Genomic DNA, 23,225 nt, shown 5'->3' on the forward strand with positions numbered 1-23,225 from the left:
TATTAAAGTCCCAGCATCTCTTTTATGCCTCAACATTGAAGAGATGGAAGTTCCACACTAGTTTGAGTCCAAAAGGTTTTATTCTGCAACAATGCATTTTGGGGGCTCAACAACCCCCCTTTCATCATGGCTTGTAGAGTAATAACCATAGGATGAGAGATACCATCTTAGACTGTAGGTTGGAACCCAAGTAACTAGACAAAAAGGAAGTTGGGGTTCCACAAGATAGAACCCCTAAAGAAAAGTTGCAATCAAAGCTCAAGTTGATTGCAACTTTTATTTAGGGGTTCTATCTTGTGGAACCCCGACTTCCTTTTTGTCTAGTAGCTTACCCTAGTTGCTGAAGCTCCCGGTCCAAATTTACCGTACGGTATACATATTATCAGGAAGTACCATCCCCAATAATGATTGAATAACTAAATTGTTCTAGGACCCCTTGAAACGGTTTTATGTTTGACGGAGCCCAAGTAAGCATATACAGATCATGCAGGTGCTTTTTTTTTGTTTTTCTTTTCAATCAAAGAAGTGCATGTGAACACACAATAAAAATGCACTGGGGTGTGTCAAATGGTACCCACCTGAAGAGGAAGGACCCCCCCCCCCCGGCCCCTCGGGTTGCAAGACTCTTGACGGGGGTAAGGCACACTCAGGTCTACCTCGCCAAAAGGCCTGGTGGACACCTCTTGATTAGCTGAAGTCAACCAACAAGAACTAAGTGGAGGGCTCTCCCGAAGAGACCCTGATCCCAAGGTAGAGTAGGAAAGAACCTGATGTACACACATCCTGCCCTTAGACTTCAGGGTAGGCCAAAGACCCACACCCTAAAAATGTGACACACAAAAAAGTGAAAGTGACAGATACATGGAGGCACTTGGACAAAGACAGCCTTTATTTGTTGGTGACTGAAATCAATGTTCTCTCTTAGTGGCTGAGACTAAAGCCTAGTACACACTGCTAGTTTTTTTCTCGTTCAACCCAACGGGATGAACGAAAGAAAAAACTGACAGCTCAGGTCGGAGCTGCTGTACTAACAATCCAATGTTAGTACAGTGACCTCCCCTGCTGTTCTATTGTGTTCTGACAGGGAGACTCCCCCCCCCCTCCAGAACACTCCAGTCAGCTGTGAGATGGTCGGCAGACTGTTTTCTGTCATGCAGGGCTGCTGATAAGGCAGTACAGCCAGCCTTCCTGTACTGGCCCGGGCCCCATCAGTTCAAAAGGGGGCCCGGGCACTTGCTTAGCAAGAGCGCTGGCTGTACTGTCTTTTTGCAGACACCAATCCTTTCTGCCTCCTCTTCCATCACTGCCAGCTTCTTCTCCTCTTTCTCTCTCCAGCTGCACTGTAGGGGGATTGGTTGCCGCTTCCATTTGGCCAGGCCCCTCTATGTGCCCCTTTCCCACTCAGCGCTGTCAGCTTCCCTCCTCTCTTCTTCATGCAGCTGCTGCAGGCACACGAATGGATGGGGAGCAGGGGGAAGGGGCTAGTAAATATGACATTTTCTTGGCCCTTCCTTTCTTGAATGAACACAGTGAGTGATTGGTACCAATCACTCCTGTGTCTATTCATCACTGAAGCATACTGAACTGTATTTATTATGCTTCAGTTTGTGAATGAGCAGGAAGCCTTAGAGCACTTCCTATTCATTCATCTGTGTAGTTGGGGTTGCAGAGAAAGGGACTGATAAATGTATGTCCTCAGTCACTTTCGTCTGGGGGGGGGGTGTAGTCAGGTAGGCTGTATAGGGCCCTGTGATTTCTAACAGCAGCCCCTTCGACAGAAGCCGGGTGCAGTACACACAGGCCAAATAAACTGGCTGATGTTGCCTGCCATTTGGCCCATTTGTACGGGTGCAGCTCCATGCAGCCTCAGGACAGAAGGTATGCATGCAGGGGTGTAACTACAGGGGTTGCAGGGGTTGCAATTGCAACCAGGCCCCATGCTCCAGGGGACCTGTGTGGCTCCCCTGTACACCTGGATAGCAGGGGCGGCGGGGGCAGCATGTAGAGAAATCACTGTTCCCCTTTTTCCTCCTGTAGGTGCAGGAGGAACATGGAGGAGATTGGTTCCTCTGTATGCTGCCTCCGCCATCCTCCTATCCAGTTCACTTGTGTTCTGCTGTCTCTGGGCCCCTGTGTTGCTCCCTTCCTTCTCCTGCCAGCTCCTGCATGGGATGTATCACAATAGAGAACTAGAAAGGGGTCAATAAATATGTAATTTACCAGCTCCTTCCTTTTCTGAATGGACAGAGTCATAGTCAGTGACATTGTAAAAAAAACAAATAAAATGATAAAAAATAATATACTTAAAATACCAAAAAATTTTAAATACTGACACCAGTGGGTGAACTTCCAGGATCGCAAAGGTTACACTGGGCCCTGGCATTCCACCACTGTTGGGAGGCCCCAAGATGGCAGGAAGGGGGCCCACTGCAGAACTTGTGAAAGGGTCCCACTGCGGGACCATAATAAAGGGGCCCTCAATGAGAGTAAAGGGCCCCAGGCTTGAAGGGAAGGGCCACGGCCAGGGGTCCGGGGGGCCCTTCATGGTTTCTTGCACCGGGGCCCTGAAGGTTCTAGTTATGCCTCTGAATGCATGCAGCAAAATCTGATGGCTTTTCTGTGTAGTCCACCCATAAAAAGATAAAACAGAGACAAATATAGATGCAGAGTTACATAGAGAGTTAAAATGATTAAATCTGACGTCTAGTAAAGTATACCTATCTATAAAATGATTAGTCACATGGGAACCAGCTAGGATCTTTTCCTGGGGTGAATTTTTACTAATAGGGCTGATGATTAAAATTAAAAAACACTTTCCTTCCTCTCTCTCTCTCTCTCTTCCATCTGCTGCCTTCAGCAGCAAATTGTATTTTTCATTTAATTGTTGGGTATGAAAATACATAGTGGCTCGGTTGCTATGGGCAGCACAGACAGTTCCTCTAGGCGTCTTCATAAATGAGTTCACAGGGAAGGTGTATGAAGACTAAAGCAAAAGCGACATGATTGGTTGCTGTTGCAAGCGCATTCTCTGCTCTACGGTTCATAAATCAGTCCCATTGATTAGATATCGCTGTTGGACAGGCAGGGATCTATATGTGCCCTCTGTTCTGCTGCTGTGTGTGCAAGTCACAATATCGTAGAAAGCTGCACGGATTACAAGGGAATCTTTGTTCTTCCGTAGGAAAGGTACATCTGAGTTGAGTAGTCATGTAGTAACACAAAAAGCAAACCCGCTATGCGTGGGATATACTGTATAAATACACAGGTCTGTATTTAATAGGAGCCTAGTGCAAAGGCAAATACTACAGTAGTTCCTATAAAATCTGCTTGGTTGCCAAGGGTGACTTCAGTTAGCTCTTAGGAGGCCGTTATCTCAATGGTAGGACTGGACAACATTGGCAAGCCATCTTACAGACTTTCCCACTTGAACATACTGGCTTACAGATGGCATATGTTTAGAAGACTATATATTTGGATATCTTTATCTGCATTATTATATTTATTAAAGCTGAAAATGTAAACAGCGACAGGATCCGTGATATAAAAAGATCCAACCACTGCGCCATGCAATAGTTACATAGTAGGTGAGGTTGAATAAAGACAATAGTCCATCCAGTTCAACCTGTGTAGGTGTGTGTGGCCGTAATCATCTCTCATACCCCTGAATGTTCTGATCCTTGAGATGTATGTCTAAGAGTCTATTGAAAGCCACCATACTACCCGCAGAAACCCCCTCTTGTGGTAGAGAATTCCACAATCTTGTAGCTCTAACAGTAAAGAACCCCCCACGTTGCCTGAGGTTAAAACGCTTCTCCTCTAATCGCAATGTATGCCCTCGAGTCCTCATGCACTCCCTACGACTGAATAGCTTTTTTTCTATGCCGAGATCACCATTGAGATATTTATAAATTGCTATCATGTCCCCTCTCAGGCGTCTCTTCTCCAGGGAGAATAAATCAAGCGATTGCAGACGCTCTTCATAATTAAGGTCCTCCAATCCCCTAATTAGTTTAGTTGCCCTTCTCTGGATCCTCTCCAGCTCCAACACATCCCTCCTGAGGACTGGCGACCAGAACTGGACAGAATACTCCAGATGCGGTCGGACCAGAGTTTTATAAAGTGGAAGGATTATAGTCTTATCTCTGGAATGCATCACTTTCTTTATGTATGCATGAGGTCTTAAAAAATATGTACTGTATCTGTGGGTATTTAACATAAAAGAAATAAACTAAGAAGAAGGGTGGCGCACAGGAGTGGTATTGATGTACAACCACCCCAAGATATGAACACAGTCATTAGGGGATAAACAATAGGATTTATTCACATTACCAGTTAAAATTAAGAAACAGCATCTGGTTGTCTGATTGTGAATGTCAGATGAAGAAGTTGTGAGGGTCCCGGAAGGATCAAATGGAGTTGAATAAACCCATTTGAAGATACCTTTTGGGGGATGAACCACCCCTGGGATAGATGGAACGAACCCCGATGGAAGAGTGGAGTGGAGCCAGATGGAAAGCCGTCATGTGTGTCGGCTGTATCACGCAACCGCCGAAAGTCTGCATCACTTCCGGGAACGGCATCACGCAATTGTCAAGCAGCCACGCCCAGAGCAGGAACCAGCGTGGAACTCAAGTTTCTCCTTGTTGCCGGGACTACATGTTTCGCGTGCCTGCGCTTTGTCAAGTCACTTCATACATAAAAGAAATGACAACGCATCTACCAGAGTGCAGATATATCGACGACATAGTAGATAGTTGGCGCTATAAGTTAAAAAAACACAGTGAACAACAAGTGCATAAAGTCCAGTTTAGGTTAAAATAAAAAAAGGCCTCAATCAAAAAGTTGACAATCCAAAAAAATGTGTTAGAAAGCATAAGTGTCCATAGTGGTTTAATTTCCTGCAGCAACTGTCCACCATACCAGATGACACCACTCCCCTTCAGATGTCCACTCACCAAAAAATATTGCCAGATATTCTCATATTGGAAAAAATAGGCAATCTCTCCCTCTAGCGTTGACGATAATCCACAACTGGTTTCAACTCCTTAGTGTTGATCCATACAAATGGTATGTGTAAAAAACAAAGAAAAATACTGATAACGTTTAACACAATTTATTTAAAACCAAACAAATCCACATAAGATGTATTTACAATTTGCATAGTAGAGTATTGCATTAAAAATGACAGCAGAACTACTGGCATATCCTGGTTGTGGCAGACCGAACGCCTGTAAAGCCATGTCTCACCCAACCCCACTCAATGTCCCTGAAACGTCACTTCCAGTATTGCGTATTATGTCACTTCCTTTTGCCTCACAGCCACTCCCCTACAAATGCTAATGTATTTTTTTTATTTTGTTTTTGCAGAACTACTTGTATTCTGTCTCAAAATCTGCTGTAGCAAGAGAGCAGGCCGGTTTTACTGTACTGAGAGAGCAGGAACATTCTATTGCATTCAGGGAGGAGCCCAGTTTTGTTGTAGTTGGAAAGCAAGCCAGTTCTGTTGTAGTTGGGGAGCAGGCCAGCTCTATTTTAAGTGGGGAGCAGGCCAGTTCTGTTGTAGTTGGGGAGCAGGCCAGTTTTGTTGTAGTCAGGAAACAGGCCAGTTCTGTTGTAGTTGGGAAGCAGGCCAGTTCTGTTGTAGTTGGGAAGCAGGCCAGTTCTGTTGTAGTTGGGAAGCAGGCCAGTTCTATTTTAAGTGGGGAGCAGGCCAGTTTTGTTGTAGTCAGGGAACAGGCCAGTTCTCCTGTAGTTGGGGAGCAGGACAGTTTTGTTGTAGTCAGGGAGCAGACCAGTTCTCTTGTAGTTAAGGAGTAGGCCAGTTCTGCTGTAGATATGGAACAGGCCAGTTCTGCTGTAGCTATGGAACAGGCCAGTTCTGCTGTAGCTATGGAACAGGCCAGTTCTGCTGTAGTTTGGGAGCAGGTCAGTTTTTGTTGTAGTTGGGGAGCAGGCCAGTTCTTTTGTAGTCAAGGAGCAGGCCAGTTCTGTTGTAGTTGAGGAGTAGGTCAGTTATTTTGTAGTTGAGGATCAGGTCAGTTCTGTTGTAGGTGAGGAGCAGGCCAATTTTTTTGTAGTCAGGGAACAGGCTAGTTTTGTTGTAGTTGGGGAACAGACCAGTTCTGTTGTAGTCGGGGAGCAGGCTAGTTCTGTTGTATTTGGGGAGCAGGCCAGTTTTGTTGTAGTTGGGGAGTAGACCAGTTCTGTTGTAGCCAGGGAGCAGGTCAGTTTTGTCATAGTCAGGGAGCAGGCGAGTTTTTTTATAGTCAGGGAGCAGACCGGTTTTGTTGTAGTTGGGGAGTAGACCAGTTCTGTTGTAGCCAGGGAGCAGGCAAGTTTTGGGAGCAGGCCAGTTTTGTTGTAGTTGGGGAGCGGACCAGTTCTGTTGTAGCCAGGGAGCAGTCCAGTTCTGTTGTAGTCGGGGAGCTGGCTAGTTCTGTTGTAGTCGGGTAGCTGGCTAGTTCTGTTGTAGTCGGGGAGCAGGCCAGTTTTGTTGTAGTTGGGGAGCGGACCAGTTCTGTTGTAGCCAGGGAGCAGTCCAGTTCTGTTTTAGTCGGGGAGCTGGCTAGTTCTGTTGTAGTCAGGGAGCAGGCTAGTTCTGTTGTAGTCGGGGAGCGGACCAGTTCTGTTGTAGCCAGGGAGCGGACCAGTTCTGTTGTAGCCAGGGAGCAGTCCAGTTCTGTTTTAGTCGGGGAGCTGGCTAGTTCTGTTGTAGTCAGGGAGCAGGCTAGTTCTGTTGTAGTCGGGGAGCGGACCAGTTCTGTTGTAGCCAGGGAGCGGACCAGTTCTGTTGTAGCCAGGGAGCAGTCCAGTTCTGTTGTAGTCGGGGAGCTGGCTAGTTCTGTTGTAGTCGGGGAGCTGGCTAGTTCTGTTGTAGTCGGGGAGCAGGCCAGTTTTGTTGTAGTCGGGGAGCAGGCCAGTTTTGTTGTAGTTGGGGAGCGGACCAGTTCTGTTGTAGCCAGGGAGCAGGCCAGTTTTGTTATAGTCGGGGAACAGGCCAGTTCTGTTGTAGTCGGGGAGCTGGCTAGTTCTGTTGTACTCGGGGAGCTGGCTAGTTCTGTTGTAGTCGGGGAGCTGGCTAGTTCTGTTGTAGTCGGGGAGCAGGCCAGTTCTGTTGTAGTCGGGGAGCAGGATAGTTCTGTTGTAGACAGGCAGCAATCCTCTTCTGTTGTAGCCAGGAATCAGGCAACTGCTATTGCTGTTGGGAAGCAATCAAGAACCAGCCAGTTTAATTCTAGTATGAAAACCAGCAATCTCTATAACAGTAAGGGAGCAAGCCAGTTCTGTTGTAGTCAGAAATCAGATCAGTTCTACTGAAGTTAAAAAGATGACCAGGATGATATTTTAGGACAGTTTATATGCCTGTGAAGGTTTTTTTTTTTTTTTTTTTTAAAGTGGGGAAATAGCCAAAGCCTTATATTTCCAAGCGAAGGGAGTGATTTCACAGACCTGTTAGTAATTAGGCTGATAAAATACTGTACTTCTTATCTCAGCTCTCCGCTGTCCTAAATAGACAAGTATCTCCTTTTATGCTTCTAACATATCCTTAGCTTGTTCCAGAGGAAACAGTCTAATGGAAACCTGTCACAAGGTAAGTACTATATGTAGATAAGAATTACCAACTTTTCTCAGATTTTTCTGAACTGCAGGCTTGTCCCAGAACAGTTATTTAACCAGTATTAAGAAAAGAAGAAAGATCCGCGCTTAGGATAAGCTATCTATAAAATAGTGTGTAAAATTTCTATAAATAAAACACTAATGGCTGCTGCCCACTCCAAAAGATGCACCCCCAATGGGGGAGCGCCAGGTGTAAATGTCAAAAAGGGAAGTGATTGGCGCTGCCAGGAAAGTAGGTTAATGGGAAATCTGGGTTAGGCTCCTATAGTTCAAGACCAAGTTCAACACATGCAAATGCACATAGAATGTATGTGGGAATGAGAACTATATAAGTAATAGGATATAAAAACACAATGGGTGTGTAATATGTGTGTAAAATTAACACTATGTGCTGATATCAAATCAATAAATAAATAAATGTGTTCAATACCTAATCTGCTTATTGAGACTAAACATAAATATGCAAATATATGTAAATGTAGGTATAAAAATATAAAAGCATATAAAGATAGTATTAATAAATTATGGTGATATAGAGAGTTAGTGTGCAAAGGTGCTAAAAAATAAATATAGTGCACTAATCAAACTAAATAAGGTGCATTCCGAATAGTCATAACCATCTATTCAATAAAGTGCAACTGCATACTCATAAGCAATGAAAATAAATAAGTGGGTGAACTATGTGCATCCCACACTGGTGACAATATAAACACTAGTAAATAAATAAGTGCAGCCGTGCAAATAACTATATAAATTATGAAAGTGAGAACCATATAAATTCAAAGGCTCAAAAAGCAGGTTCTGTGTATTTTAAAATTGTCCAAAAATAGTGCAATCAGAGCTGGTACAGAAATCATAAAGTTCTATAGTCCATATAAGGATGGAGTAAGGTGCTCTTTTTTTCTATGAAGCCGGGAGTGCAGTGAGTGGTTGGAAGATAGGGTGCTCCCCCTCTCCTGGGGTCCTGTGCTTACCGGATGTCCGTACCCCTACAGGGGTAAATGGCGGGTCGATAACAGGGATCGCTCCCATACACCGGCAATCTGGTTCCGTCCTATCCTTCCTATTACCACTCGTATCCACTCCTTGCTCCGGTACACATAGGGGTTAAAGCATCAGGGAGAGAGCTCCAGTACAATTCCCGGGTATATGAAAAAGGGGAAAAACAGAAGCCCCTGATAGTGCAGGATTGCCTTTAAAACTTTTATTTAGATTCCAAAAAAGACATGTACTCACATAAAATCAACATGCAGCGCATCCGTATGGCATAGGGTCCGCAACTACCTCGTTCGCGGTGCTCGCCTGGGATCAGCGTGCGTCCCAACCGCCGGATATGCGTTCCTAGCCTCGGGATCGTTCAGACGGAAGTGATGTGACAGCGCCAATCACTTCCCTTTTTGACATTTAACCAGTATTAACCCCAGGTAACTAGCATTTTCAGAAGAAGCTTAGAAATGCAAACCCTCTTTTAAAAAGGCAGGCTTACTTTAATTTTGTAACTCTCTGTCTCAGGGTTTTTCACGGGCGCGTAACTACAGGGGTTGCAGGGGTTGCAATTGCACCCAGGCCCCTATGCTCCAGGGGGCTGTGCGGCTCCCCTGTACACCTGGATAGGAGGGGCGGCAGGGGCAGCATGTAGAGAAATCACTGTCCTACAATTAAAATACCAAAAAATAAAAACGACTGACACCAGTGGGTGAACTTCCAGGATCCCAAAGGTCACACTTGCGACCGGGCCCTGGCATTCCACCACCGTGGGGAGGCCCTAAGATGGCAGGAAGGGGGCCCACTGCAGAACTTGTGAAAGGGTCCTGCTGTGGGACCGTAATAAAGGGCCCCGCAATGAGAGTAAAGGGCCCCAGGATCAGTGGGAAGAGCCCCAGGCTTGAAGGGAAAAGCCCCGGCCAGGAGTCCAGGGGGCCCTTCATGGTTTCTTGCACCGGGGCCCTGAAGGTTCTAGTTACACCTCTGGTTTCTCAACCAGGGTTCCTCCAGAGGTTTCTAGGGGTTCCTTGAGCAAGGAACAGTTTCGGACTCTGAGATAACTTCCCACTGATACCATTCATTCTAGAGTTACCTTTAAGGGGTAATATTTCCCAATGATCACAAGTGTAAGTATCATTCTTTCCACTGATCATCATACTAATGTCTCATGAGATATAGAAATTCTTAGCAGGGGTTCCCTGAAACTGGAAAGGTTTTTCAAGGGTTCCCTGTGTTGAAAAGGTTGCGAAAGGCTGCTCTAACTGTTATAATTTCTAGACAAAGTCCTAAATCTATCACTGAAGAGGTTTTAGTAAATTTGGACACATGGTGATAGCAGTAGACCATGCCTGAGTGATGTGTGAAAGAGACATTTATAGTCTCCATTGGAAGCCCAAGCTATAGCGTGATGGCAGGTGCACAGAGCGTCGTCTTCTCATAACCTAATAATAGGGTCAAAAACCTTCATGGAAAGAATACCTGATTATTTTAATGAAAAATGCAGATTTAAAAATCTTTCAAATTAATTTTGAAATGACAACAACAAGGTAAAATATAATGTTTATATACTGTAAATATGTAAATGTGTATATTATATAGTGATTGGGTTTACCAACTTTTAAGGATTTAGAAGGGATTGGCCGCACACCACCAGAAGACTTGATAGAAAACAGGATCTTTATTGGTGCATATACAGCAGGGATCTCCAAACTACGGCCCTCCAGCTGTTGCGGAACTACACGTCCCATGAGGCATTGTAAAACTCTGACATTCACAGACATGACTAGGCATGATGGGAATTGTAGTCCACGAACAACTGGAGGGCCATCGTTTGGAGACTCCTGATATACAGGTACAAGGTGCAGCAGGATGGAAATGGTAGACGCGTTTCACACTCACTCAGCGTGCTTGTTCACTAGGTAGGTAGTGAACAAGCACGCTAAGTTCGTGTGAAACGCGTCTACCATTCCCATTCTGCTGCATCTTGCACCTGTATATGCACCAATAAAGATCCTGTTTTCTATCAATTCTTCTGGTGGTGTGCAGCCAATCGCTTCTAATTACTTTGTCTGCGGTGGCGAGCCGAGGTCCAGCACCCACTATAGACTGTGGATACAGACCCACCTGAGCGGTGTGTACTCTCCTTGGCAATATTTAAGGATGAAAAGAAAAGGCGCTGGCAGCCAACGAATGAAAATCCAAGCGAATGCTATCATTTTGCATACTTAATATTGTTACCAAACAAGCAATATCAGTAAATAATCTTCAAAAATTTTACATGGAAGCCTATAGGTAAAAATGTATCACTTGTAAATAACAACAGCTTCGAATAAGGCTTGGTTTGCATGTATGCGTTCCCTGCATGCCGCGTTTCTGGCACAGAGAAACCACATGGTGCTTTTGCACCTTGCAGTTTCATGCACCCGTTTTCAGATGCATGAGGGTACAATTAGGAGCAGTACGTGTTGCCCACTGGTGAGGGAACACGTGCGATTTACACACATTTCCGCACCTGCATACGTTTTTACCTAGCCTAAGATTTGTATGATATGTTCAGTGGCGGCCCATTCAATGGGGACGCAGGGGCGCCACCCCCCATCCATGCGTGTGGCCCCCTAATCTACATGCAGGGTGCCAGACGCATGGATTCCAATGGGGTTTTTTTTTTTTTAAGCACCTGATTAGAGCCAGAGGCTCTAATAGAATTCAAAAAAGGGTGGGTTTGGGGCACTGAGCCCACCCAGTTGTGTTACAATAGCGAATAATTATTCGCTATTGCCACACAGATTCTCCTCCCGGCCAATCAGGAAGCGGGTCCTGAGACCTGTTTCTCGATTGGCCGAAAGGAGAAGCCATGCTATTTGCCAAGAAGAGGGGAGGAGACGGCCGCCGAGAAGGGACATTGGGGAGCCTGAGGGCGAAGCCGCCGCCTGTCATTCCAGAGGAACAAGGAACTGACTGACGGGTGGGTGGGGGGAGAGATGTGGTGGTGCAGGCTGGAGTGATATGGGGGGGGGGCAGGTCCGTCTGCCGCCCCCCCCCCAACTAATGGAGCACCAGCCGCCACTGTTGATGAATATACAGTATTTCAAATGTAGGTCATCTCAGTTCACGACAAAAATCACTGGTATCCGTCTGGTATCCGATACCTGTACGGCGGTTCGCGGGAGCGCTCCTGGGGGTGAGGGCGTGCCGCTGGCGGTGCACAACCACCCCCACTAGGCAGCAGGGATGCCGATCCATGGGACCAGCAGCACCAAATGCCGCCGGGCACCTGCGATCGCTCCCCGCTGAAAAAGAAGAAGGGTCAGCTGTTGTAAACACAGCCGACCGTTCTTCTCCCTAAAATCATCACAGAGCTCCTGTGATCCTCCTATATAGGATCACAGGTCTCTATGATCATTTCACAAGTCCCTCCCCCCACAGTTAGAAAACACGCCCCTAGGCTCACCCCTAACCCTTTGATCGCCACTGGGCTAACCCCTTCCCTGCCAGTGTCATTATTACAGTAACAGTGCATATTTATAGCACTGATTACTGTAGTAATGTCACTGGTACCCCTAAAAGTGTCAAATCTGTCAGGGGTCCGATCTGTCCGCCGCAATGTTGCAGTCACGCTTAAAATCGCAGATCGCTGTCATTACTAGTAAAAAAATAATAATAAAATAAAAATGACATAAATCTATTCCCTAGTTTGTAGACGCGATTACTTTTGCCTAAACCAATCAAAATACACTTATTGGGATTTTTCTTTACCAAAAATAGGTAGCAGAGTACAAATTGGCCTAAAAGGATGACAAAAATAGATTTTACATTTTGGGGGGGGGGGGGGGTTTCAAATTTTTTTTTGGGGGGGGGGGTAATGTTATATAGCAGAAAGTGAAAAATATTGTTTTTTTTTTTTCAGAATTGTCGTTCTTTCTTTGTTTGTAACGGAAAAAATAAAAATCACACAGGTGATCAAATACAACCAAAAGAAAGCTCTATTTGTGGGAAAAAAAGGACATCAATTTTATTTGGGTACAGCCTTGCACGACCGCACAATTGTCCATTAAATAACGCAATGCCAAATTGCAAAAAATGGTCTGGTCATTAAGGAGGCAAATCTTTCCGGTCCAGAACTGGTTAAATAACAATTGTGCGGTCGTGTGACGCTGTATCCAAACAAAATTTACATCCTTTTTTCCCATAAATACAACTTTCTTTTGGGGGTATTTGGTATTTGGGGGTAAAATGTAAAAATCAAAATTTTTTAACATTTTTGGCCAATTTGTTTTCTGCTACATATGTTTGGTAAAGAAAAATCGCAATAAGTGTATTTTGATTGGTTTGTGCAAAAGTTATTGCGTTTACTAACTAAGGGAAAGATTTCTGTAATTTTTGGTGTTTTTTTTTTTAACGAGTAATGGTGGCGATCTGCGATTATTTTGCGGGACTGCAACATTGCGGCGGACAGATCGGACCCTTGACTGACATTTTTGACACTTTTGGGGGTACCAGCGACATTACTACAGTAATCAGTGCTATACATATGAACTGTTACTGTAAAAATGACACTGGCAGGGAAGGGGTTAACTTTATTGGTGATGCAGGGGTTAAGTGTGTCCCTAGGGGCGTGCTTCTAATTGTAAAGGGGTGTGGCTAGTGATGTAACTACAGAGACATATGATCCTACATAGCAGGATCGTATGATCTCTGCAGTTAGATCAGGGAGAATGACAGGCGGCTTTGTTTACATCAGCCGCCTGCCTTTCTCCCTCTCCAGCGGACATCGGGTCTGCCAGTTACACGCGTGGACATATTAGGGAACAAGCGGTGGCGGGAGCGTGCCTCCGGCGGCGCGCGCTCGCCCCCTAGAGGCTCACAGACTAGCGACGTAGTACTACGTCACTTTGCCTGTACGGGGCTGACCGCCGCAGTAAATAGTCGTGCGGCAGTCGGCAATCGGTTAACTGGCATTCCACAGGTGACTCCATACCTTAGATGGGCCCCTAAACTGATAAGCAAAGAAGATTTTTTTTAATGCTTCCAAAGACCCCAACCGCCAAATCATGAAGACCACAAACAGAAGTATAAATCCAATATATGGGTGGGCGGACGGGCGGACGGGCAGGCGGGAGGGAACGTTCCTCCCCACGTGCATCACGGAATGCTATGAAGATGTGCTGCCCTCTGTACAGTCCCTCCCACAGGCTAAATAAAAACTCCTAATTGGGTAGAAGACCGATTGAACTTTTTCTGAACTTTCTTAACCCTATCTCTCCTGCTTACACTGTCTACCTAGTCATGCTAGCCCTGCGCTTATGCTTCGGGCTGTACTTGAAACATGTTAATCTAATTGAACTCTTTTGGGGTCAAAGCATGCAACTCTGCCCCAAATTAAACTTTTTTTATATTTTTTTAAACAGTGATCTTCAAGCAACACTATGCTTTGGAAATTCTATTGTCAAGCGTTGAAATGCTTCTTGTGAAGCGTCAAATCAGTCAGGGACCAAATCCCTCTGTCCCTCTTTCTTCCTCAGCTGAGCCTCTTTTCGTTCCTATGTATTAACCACGATAAATAAAATGTATAATTTAGCCACCAAAAGTGTTATACGTACTGAACTGTCCATCCAACCTCCGTGATATTGCATTTGGTATTTGGCAAATCCAGTGGCAGTGGTGACAAAAAGCACTTGTGGGGTGACCACCAGTAACTTTTTGCATTTTAAAGTGTAAAGTTTAAAGTTTTAATAGCAAATATAGCAGCTTATCTTGGAACTTAATTTGTGTGATGCTTCTTCTTCCATAAAAATCTGCCTTTCTTCATTGAAGTGGTCCATAGATTGCTGGGTTTCCTCTTCTCAGATGGCTTTGTTCCCTTATTGGGTCCTATGGAGCCAAACTTACATGCAAAGAAAGACTACAAGATGACAGTAGGACACTGCCTGCCAGGGGAGGACTAGGCCAGGGGGCAGGGGGGCAATTGCCCCCTGGGCCACTCTTGATGTCCTGTAAAAAGGCTGCACCACTTCTGCCACAGACATACCTAAAGGATTCCAGGTGAAGAGAAGTAAAAAGTCCCCACCGCTGACCTACTGAGTGCGGGTTGAAGACAAGGACAGGGTGCAGGCCTCCCTCCCCAGCATGGATGGTGTAAACTGTGTCTGAGCAGAGGCCGGTTACATGCCCCACTGGAGACTCTCCTCCCCTGGCCAGCTGTCCCAGCTCCCCCCAACCGCCCCCTGCTGGCCAGGTTGGGAACCCAGATTCAGCCGGTTGAGTAGAGAGTACCTGGATCAGGGCTTCAAGTGCAAGTGCCGCCATGGCTAACAGAAGATAGACTTAAAGCTAAACTAGAGAAACTTAACATAAATAAATCCCCGTGACCGGATGGCTTTCAACCGAGGGTTCTTAAAGAGCTCAGCCAGGTAAATGCCAGACCATTATTCTTGATCTTTAAGGATAGTTTACAGACGGGTATGGTGCCAGCTGATTGGAAAAAAGCCAACGTGGTACCAATGTTTAAAAAGGGGCTGAGATGTATCCCAGGTAACTATAGGCCGGTCAGCCTAACATCTGTAGTCTGCAAGATTTTGGAGGGGACGTTAAGGGACCACATACAAGACTTTAGTAATGAAAATGGTATTAGTAGTAGTAGATGGATTTCGGGAAGTAAATGCTATATGAATCATCTGCCCTTATTTAGGATGGCCAAAGCTAGAAATGCTGGGGGGGGGGGGGATCCAGGGCCGGCGCCACCTGTTAGGGCGCAACTTAGCAGGGGGTGCCGGCATCCTGCACCCGAAATCACGAATGGACCGCCGGCCGGTGTGGCACTCCTCATGCTGTGCCGCCTGAGCGCTACAGCAAGCCACGCTACATGAGGGCTCCAGCGTCGCCGAAATCCCCATGTGAAAGCACTGAATAATGCTTTCCTATGGGGAGGTCTAATGCGCATGTGCGGCCATTGCCGTGCATGCGCATTAGGTCTCCCCCGCCAGCTGACGTTGGCGCATGCGCGGCAAAGGAGAGTAGGCGGAGCTTGACCCAGCGCCGAGGTAAGTCACTGAAGGGGTTTTAACCCCTTCAGCAACTTTGGATGGGGGGTGGGAGGGAGATAGGGGCATTTAATGAAACATACAATTTGAACTATGTTTTATCAGGTTCATTTATAAAAGTGTGAATTTTTGTGAATCAAAGTGAACATCACATTAGCCAAATGGGGGAAAACACCTAATTTCAACCAATTGCCAGATTGTGATGTCACATCGTGGGCTGACCATATGGGGGGGGGGGGGGGCGGCGATTTTTATTTTGCCTAGGGCGGTAAAAATCCTTGCACCAGCCCTGGGGGGGATCTCAAAATGATTTCTCAACAAAAATAAAGCATGGAGACATAGATGGATGGGTGAGTATGCTTTGAATATTAAAAATGAATTAAACAGCGTTTGCGGTGCTTAGATAGAGTTTCGTTCCAGATGAGGTAAACATACATAGTCCTCTGCTTAAGGCCTCTTTCACACTTGTACAACCTGAAAGTCATGTGACTTTGATGTGACTTGAAGCAATGCCTGTGTAATCTTGAGGTCTATGGACCTCAGGTCGCATCAAAGTCAGACCAAAGTAGTGCAGGGAATACTTTGAAGTCGCAAAGATATGAACGGTACTCATTGGAAATCATTGGGTAAGACTTGTCATGCGACTTTGCAGTTCCAAGTCACAGGACAAGACGCACAAGTGCGAAAAGGGCCTTACTGGCCCTAAAAGATCTGATCTGGGAGAAAATTGTGAGGCTTTAATACTACCTTTATTCTTTATAGTCTGTGTACCTAGGGGGCATGGCAGGGGCATGTCTACTTTGTTCTAAAATATGTCTTGCTTCCTCATCTCCAAAAGTTGGGAGGTAAGTTATTTGCTAAAAGTCCCATTTTTACCGCCCAGGTATCAGTGTTATTCCCCATGCACTTTTCCATATGGATAGTCCCTTGGCAGAAACCAAGGTCCTGATATTTGAGGGGAAGCAGAAGCCTGCAGCCCAATGTTTAGGTACTATGGGGTTGATTTACTAAATCTGGGGAGTGCAAATTCTGGTGCAGCTCTGCATAGAAACCAATCAGCTTCCAGGTTTTATTGTCAAAGCTCAATTGAACAAGCTAAAGTTAGAAGCTGATTGGCTACCATGCAGAGCTGCGCCAGATTTTGAACTCTCCAGTTTTAGTAAATCAACCCCTATGACTGTGTGTGTAAGGAGCATTCTCTTCAGGAAACCCGAAAGTTGCCTATCCATGGAAACCAGATGAGGTATCCACTGATGTGCAAGCCTACCAATTTCTTGAAGGAAACATGCTGAGATTGCTATGTTTGTCCCCTTTGTATAAAAATATCAGCTGTTTGACACTCTGAACCATTCTGAACCGCTGACCCGTAACATGATTGCGGCAAATAAATACCAATTGAGTCCACAACTCCTGATCCAGCTGATTGGCTACCATGCACAGCTGCACCGGATTTTGCACTCTCCAGTTTTAGTAAATCAACCCCTATGACTGTGTGTGTAAGGAGCATTCTCTTCAGGCAACCTAAAAGTTGGCTATCCATGGAAACCAGATCCACCTACCTGTTCCAGGTCTGTGAATCAGAAAGAACTGAAACCTAAAAGTTGCCTATCCATGGAAACCAGATGAGGTATACACCGATGTGCAAGCCTGCCAATTTCTTGAAGGAAACATGCTGAGATTGCCATTTTTGTCCCCTTGTATAAAAATACCAGCTGCTTGACACTCATCCTCTGGCTTCCGAGCATTCTGAACCACTGACCCGTAACATGATTGTAGCGAATGAATACCAAGTGAGTCCACAACTCCTGATCCACCTACCTGTTCCAGGTCTGTGACTCAGAAAGAACTGAAGATGTTAAAGGTCAGCTGTACCTTAATTAAAGCTTTCATTAAATCCATCATTAGAATGCCCTAACAGCTTCTCCCATATGGTGCTTCTAGGTATGGGGGAGCGTGTGACCTCCTTTCACGTACCAGTGCTCGTGTCTAGAATCCAAACGCTGGTCACATGACCAAGGGATTGAGGTCACTCAACTGACACCAGCCAACACTGAGAATGCTAGGGCCAGGAGTAGCAAGGTGAGTACTAGGGAGGTTGGGGCAACCTTTACGGGAGCCCTGAGAGAGCAAGTTGACAGTGGGGTTGATTTACTAAATCTGGAGAGTGCAAAATCTGGTGAGGCTCTGCATATAAACCAATCAGCTTCCTGGTTTTATTGTCAAAGCTCAATGAAACAAGTTGAAGTTAGAAGCTGATTGGCTACCCCGATTTTGCACTCTCCAGTTTTAGTAAATCAACCCCTATGACTGTGTGTGTGTAAGGAGCATTCTCCTCAGGAAACCCGAAAGTTGCCTATCCATGGAAACCAGATGAGGTATCCACTGATGTGCAAGCCTACCAATTTCTTGAAGGAAACCTGCTGAGACTGCCATTTTGTCCCCTTGTATAAATATACCAGCAGGGGGGTTGGGGCAACCTTTACGGGAGCCCCGAGAGAGCAAGGTGACAGTAGGGTTGATTTACTAAAACTGGAGAGTGCAAAATCTGGTGCAGCTCTGCATAGAAACCAATCAGCTTCCAGGTTTTATTGTCAAAGCTCAATTGAACAAGCTGAAATTAGAAGCTGATTGGCTACCGTGCACAGCTGCACCAGATTTTGCACTCTCTAATTTTAGTAAATCAACCCCTATGACTGTGTGTGTAAGGAGCATTCTCTTCAGGAAACCCGAAAGTTGTCTATCCATGGAAACCAGATCCACCTACCTGTTCCAGGTCTGTGAATCATAAAGAACTGAAACCTGAAAGTTGCCTATCCATGGAAACCAGATGAGGTATCCACTGATGTGCAAGCCTACCGATTTCTTGAAGGAAACATGCTGAGACTGCCATTTTTGTCCCCTTGTATAAATATACCAGCAGGGCGGTTGGGGCAACCTTTACGGGAGCCCAGAGAGAGCAAGGTGACAGTAGGGTTGATTTACTAAAACTGGAGAGTGCAAAATCTGGTGAGGCTCTGCATAGAAAACCAATCAGTTTCCAGCTTGAACAAGCTGAATCTAGAAGCTGATTGACTACCATGCACTGCTGCACCAGATTTTGCACTCTCCAGTTTTAGTAAATCAACCCCAGTGTCTCTTCACATCAGCATACCAGCCAAGCAACTAGAATTTTCAAAAGGGAAGTCAACAATGACAACTTCCAGGTTTCAATATAGATGTCTTTTAATGGCCTTTCTCCGCCATTTCTGAAGCATTATGGGTTGAGGACCTTCTATGGTGAATGATTTACGAAGCCCCTCTAAAGCCCATCGCATGTTATACGCATGTCAGGGATGCAAATGTCAGTGACTTCCTGGCGTCATATATAAAACGGCGGCGGGGGCCGGATTTAGCATGCGTCGCAGTGTCGTTAAGCTGAGCTGATTGCGATCACATTAACCTTTATATAGTTCTAACGTGTGCCGAGCTCTCAGCCTCTGTCCATTAATTGCTTCTCCACTACTTACAAATCACTATTCCAATAAAATTGTCACGGGCCTCGCTCCCTGCAATGCTTATTCAGTGTTTGCCGCTGGCGCGGTGACACCTCCTCGTCCTCCCGTAGGCAGGTATCACTCAAGGCCTGATGGCCTTATAACAGAAGGTTTGCCCTATCAATTGTCCCTAACTGCCCTCGTTTCCCTCGCTCAGGAAATCTTTTATTCAACCCTTCATCAAGAAGGTGCCTCATAAGCAGCCCCGTCCTCTCATTCCGCCAAACAAATCAACTCATTATTGTCATTTCATATTCAATTACCGGCGTTATTACATTACGGCCCGTTGCGTTTCGTTTTTTAACCGAATCATTACGGCGGAAGGTTGGTTTAACCCCTTCCCCAGAGGGAGACGTGTTTTTGCCGAGGTACGACTTCATGAAACCAGGCCTAGTTGAACGTTGCGGTATGGATTTTTTAATTTTTTTTTTTTTATCTCCAAGGTCTTTCTTTTAACGCTTCCGTCGCCAAAACCGCCGGCGCTTTCCTTCGTTAACAGCTAACGAAGAACTCAAAGCCGCTCCCCCCCTTTGTCGAGATTTGGAATTTGATGGCTTACGTGGCGACGGCCCCTTAGGGGTTAACCGGCGCGTATACAGTGAGCTGTGCAGGCCGCACAGCTGGGCTGTGATCAATATTTTTCTATCAGTGTGCAATGTCCCAGACAGGAGCGGGGGGAAGGGCACGGACGGTGGACTGACCAGATGGGGACAGTAGACAGGGGGGGGGGGGAACAAGCAATGGGGGGATATCAGCCGCTGTACCTTGTGGAAATCTATAACACAATCAACCGCGGCAATACGGCTTTATTGATAATTAGCCGCACAACAAGATACACACATTAATATAACATTACCTGGGATTAGGCATTAATAATGTAGCATCATCCTTATGCTACAAGTGAATCACTAAATAAATAAATAAAGAAATATATCTAGCAAGGCTTATGTTCGTTATAGCAGAGAGCGAACGCCATCATTTTTACATTGAATGTCGTAATGGACGCTGGCGTGAAATCCAGTACAGTTACATTATTTAAATGCAGCTGTATTGATGCGATGACTACCAGTCCGGATCCTTAACCACTTCTTGAAGGTTTTACCCCCTTAATGACCAGGCCAATTTTTTGCGATACGGCACTGCGTTACTTTAACCACTTCTGGACCGGAAGATTTTCCCCCTTAATGACCAGGCCATATTTTGCGATTCGGCACTGCGTCACATTAACTGACAATTGCGCGGTCATGAGACGCTGTACCCAAATAAAATTGACGTCCTTTTTTTCCAACAAATAGAGCTTTCTTTTGGTGGTATTTGATCACCTCTGCGATTTTTATTTTTTGCGCTATAAACAAAAAAAAGAGCGACAATTCAGAAAACAAAAAAAAAAAAAACAATATTTTTCACTTTCTGCTATAAAACATCCCCAATAAAAAAAAAATTAAAACTCCAGTTTTTTCATCATTTTAGGCCAATTTGTAATCTGCTACATATTTTTGGTTAAAAAAAAACTCCAATAAGTGTATCTTGATTGGTTTGCGCAAAAGTTATCGCATCTACAAGCTAGGGAAAAGATTTATGGCATTTTTATTTTATTTTATTTTTTTACTAGCAATGTAAATTTTATTTTATTTTCTTTTTTTATCACATTTTTTTTCATAATTTTAGGCCAATTTGTAATCTGCTACGTATTTTTGGTTGAAAAAAATTCCAATAAGTGTATATTGATTGGTTGGTTTGCACAAAAGTTATAGTGTCTACAAGCTAGGGGAAAGATTTATGTCATTTTTTTTTAATTTATTTTTTACTAGTAATGTAAATTTTTTTTTATTTTCTTTTTTTATCACATTTTTTTTCATAATTTTAGGCCAATATGTATTCTGCTACATGTTTTTTCATCATTTTTTTTCATCATTTTTTCATCATTTTTTTCATCATTTTAGGCCAATTTGTAATCTGCTACATATTTTTGGTTAAAAAAAATTCCAATAAGTGTAAATTGATTGGTTTGCGCAAAAGTTATAGTGTCTACAAGCTAGGGGAAAGATTTATGGCATTTTTATTTTATTTTATTTTTTTACTAGCAATGTAAATTTTATTTAATTTTCTTTTTTTATCACATTTTTTTTCATAATTTTAGGCCAATTTGTAATCTGCTACATATTTTTGGTTAAAAAAAAACTCCATTAAGTGTATATTGATTGGTTTGCGTAAAAGTTATCGCATCTACAAGCTAGGGGAAAGATTTATGTCATTTTTATTTAATTTTTTTTTTTTTTTTTTAGTAATGTAAATTTTATTTTTTATTTTTTTTTACTAGTAATGGCAGCAATCAGCGATTTTTAGCAGGGCCGTGACATTTGGCCAGACAGATCGGACACCTTGCTGACATTTTTGACACTTTTGGGGGGACCAGTGACATTACTATAGTAATCAGTGCTAAAAATATGCACTGTTACTGTAATAATGACATTTTATTTTTTGCGCTATAAACAAAAAAAGAGCGACAATTCTGAAAAAAAAATATATATATTTTTCACTTTCTGCTATAAAACATTCCCAATTACAAAAAATATTTAAAAATCTAATTTTTTTCATCATTTTAGGCCAATATGTATTCTGCTATATATTTTTTGGTTAAAAAACACTCCAATAAGTGTATATTGATTGGTTTGCGCAAAAGTTATCGCGTCTACAAGCTAGGGGAAAGATTTATGGCATTTTCATTTTATTTAATTTTTTTACTAGCAATGTAAATTTTATTTTATTTTATTTATTTATCAAATTTTTTTCATAATTTTAGGCCAATTTGTGTAATCTGCTACGTATTTGTGGTTAAAAAAAATTCCAATAAGTGTAAATTGATTAGTTTACGCAAAAGTTATCGCATCTACAAGCTAGGGGAAAGATTTATGTCATTTTTATTTTATTTTATTTTATTTTATTTTTTTACTAGCAATGTAAATTTTATTTTATTTTTTTTAACAAATTTTTTTCATCATTTTAGGCCAATATGTATTCTGTTACATATTTTTGGTTAAAAAAAAACTCCAATAAGTGTATATTGATTGGTTTGCCCAAAAGTTATCGCATCTACAAGCTAGGGGAAAGATTTATGGCATTTTTATTTTATTTTATTTTTTTACTAGCAATGTAAATTTTATTTTATTTTCTTTTTTTATCAAATTTTTTTCATCATTTTAGGCCAATATGTATTCTGCTACATGTTTTTGGTTAAAAAAAAACTCCAATAAGTGTATATTGATTGGTTTGCGCAAAAGTTATCGCATCTACAAGCTAGGGGAAAGATTTATGGCATTTTTATTTTATTTTATTTTATTTTTTTACTAGCAATGTAAATTTTATTTTATTTTTTATCAAATGTTTTTCATCATTTTAGGCCAGTTTGTATTCTGCTACATATTTTTGGTTAAAAAAAAACTCCAATAAGTGTATATTGATTGGTTTGCGCAAAAGTTATCGCGTCTACAAGCTAGGGGAAAGATTTATGTATGTCAATTCTATTTTATTTATTTTTTTAGTAATGTAAATTTTATTTTATTATTATTTTTTTTTACTAGTAATGGCAGCAATCAGCGATTTTTAGCAGGGCCGTGACATTTGGCCAGACAGATCGGACACCTTGCTGACATTTTTGACACTTTTGGGGGGACCAGGGACATTACTACAGTAACTGTTCTTATGACACTTGCAGGGAAGGGGTTAACACCAGGGGCGATCAAAGGGTTAAATGTGTCCCTAGGGGGTGCTTTTTAACTGTGTGGGGGATGGACTTGCTGGATAAAGACAGAGACCTGTGTTCCTAAATAGGAGGAACACAGGATCCTTGTGTTCATCACTCTACAGTTTACATCGGCAGACCGCCGTTCTGTCTCCATGGGGAGCGATCGGGGGTGCCCGGCGGACATCGTGTTCACCAGACCCACTAAATGGCTCCCCTGTGGCTAATTGGCACGTGGGCGCACCTCTGGCGGCGCACACACACCCCCTCTAGCTTTTTTCAAAGCGATTGCGGGTGCCCGGCGGACAT

The 23,225-nt window shown here is 43.7% G+C and overlaps 1 protein-coding gene across 2 annotated transcripts in view; it reads left to right on the forward strand.

Annotated features, from left to right (window-relative positions):
- Nucleotides 1-23,225, forward strand: part of LOC309569588 (hepatocyte nuclear factor 6-like) — a 128,234-nt gene that overhangs the window by 98,471 nt on the left and 6,538 nt on the right. The gene's annotated exons all lie outside the window — the stretch shown is intronic.

Source organism: Pelophylax lessonae (genome assembly GCF_965119305.1).
Source record: "Pelophylax lessonae genome assembly, chromosome: 13".
Taxonomy (NCBI): Eukaryota; Metazoa; Chordata; class Amphibia; order Anura; family Ranidae; genus Pelophylax; species Pelophylax lessonae.